The 1,808-nt window shown below is 65.5% G+C and overlaps 1 protein-coding gene across 2 annotated transcripts in view; it reads left to right on the forward strand.

The window, feature by feature from the left end:
- The window catches only part of RAB40B (RAB40B, member RAS oncogene family), a 15,092-nt gene that overhangs the window by 9,755 nt on the left and 3,529 nt on the right, over window positions 1-1,808 (forward strand). The window lies entirely within an intron of this gene.

A 1,808-nucleotide genomic window follows, 5' to 3' on the forward strand; every position in this document is an offset into this window, starting at 1 on the left:
CGGGGAAAGGGCTGGGCGGAGGGACTGGCTTCCCCCCGCCACCGGTGAGGCCATGGTGCCATCTCCGGATCCCGGGGGTCTGCTCCTGGCCTCAGGCAGCGCCCGACCGTGTCGTGCCAGGACACCTGCACCGTCACCTGGAGGTGGCGGGAGTGTGCTGCTGGTTTATTCAGGGGGTGTGCTCCACTCCGCCCCAGTGCCGAAGCTACCCACTGCCAGAGGGCATGAGCACCTGCTGGGGACTGTTGTGTTTGTCATTTTTTCCGTCAGAGAGGAAGCAGCTGTGGGCAGCGGCCTCACCGTAGCCATCTCTGCTTTTCCTCAGGGTTGGGCACACACACGTGCCCCTTTCTCAGGCTGCGGATCCAGGACTCAGGCCACAGTGGGCTATGTGGGCCGCCGCTGCAGTGCTGTGGCCCGCTCTGGCCCTCGGCGCTGGGTCCCAACCACCAGGAAGCCAGCCGGTCCTCGAAACCGTTCTGGCCTGAAATGGAGGCAGTGGGGCTGCTCCTGCCCACCCACTGCCCTCTGAGGTCAGCCTCAAGAGGCCAGGAAGGCCCCTTAGCTTCCACGGGAAGAGGGACAGAGGACGTGGCTAAGCTCCGTGCATCGGGGGCTGGGTACGCCTGGCTAGTTGTGGCGTGAGCCCTGACTTGGCAGCTTGAGAAGTGTGCGTGTGCATGTGTGTGTGTGTGCGTGTGCGCCCACAGCCCTGACAGGAGGGGCACGGAGGAGAGGGGTTGCAGTGTGGCCAGGGTGCTGGGAACATGCTCCCCTTGGCAGTTAAAGAAGGAGAGAGACGAGGGCCCCTCAGGAGGTACCAGTGGTGTGTGGCCTGGATGGTGTGGCAGCGAGTCTGCTCCGGAGTGTGCCCACTGGGCTGGTCAGAGGTGCAGGGCGTCTCTGTGCCTTCTCAGACAGGCCCTCTGCAGGGCGGGGTGCTCTGGCACTGTCAGTCCAGCTCTGCACATTTGTCCTGAACCCCCATAAACAAAGGAGCAGGTGCGTCCCCTGGGTGCAGTGGCATCTCTCTCGTAAGGCTGCCCTAGCCCCTGCTGCCTGGTGCGATGGACAGCCTCCTTTCACCAGAGGTACCGTTGAGCAGGGGAGGAGCGCGCTCTGGCAGGGGAGGGGCTGGGGCTGGGCTGAGGCCTTTGGAGGAAGCAGAGGCCCGAGGACAGGGTGGCCATCAGCGGCCCTCCTCAGCCAGGTCGGGGCACTGCTTTGAGGGAGCGGGAGCAGGGGCAGGGCTGCCTCCTGGGATGGGTGGGGCGATGGTGGGCTCTGGGGACTTCATGATGCTGACGATGGGGCAGCGCCGCTGGGAGGCATGGCATGACACAGCAGGCAGGCCAGGACACTTTTCCAAGGCCATGGAGAGCCCAGGGCGAGCCTGAGCCCTGCAGTGTCCAAGCTCTGCCCTGGAGACTGGGGCCTCCAAGAGGGTGCAGGGCCCGCAGCCCCACCCCGCGGACCCGCACGACCCCCTCTGGGCACTTGGCAGCTCGTGCTAGCTGTGTTCTGGGGCAGGCGTGCCCTGCAGCCAGCGGGCTGGCTTCCTGAGCACTGGAGTCCACCCCCGGCCCCCGGTCAGGCTTTCCCATTGGGCCCCTCACTCCAAATTCAGGTAGTTGTCGAGCCAAGTCCCAGGGCTGTCTCTCCTGGACCCCGTGCTCCCCGGCCATGTCGAGTCAGTCCCGTAAACAGAGTAAGCGGCCCTCACGAAGCAGTCCAGGCTCTGCGGTTACCAGCCATGTGCCCATCGTCAGGGAGGGGGGGTCCTGCCTGGTGGTCCCCAGAAGAGACAG

This window comes from Tupaia chinensis, unplaced genomic scaffold (assembly GCF_000334495.1).
Source record: "Tupaia chinensis unplaced genomic scaffold, TupChi_1.0 Scaffold000159_1, whole genome shotgun sequence".
Lineage (NCBI taxonomy): Eukaryota > Metazoa > Chordata > Mammalia > Scandentia > Tupaiidae > Tupaia > Tupaia belangeri.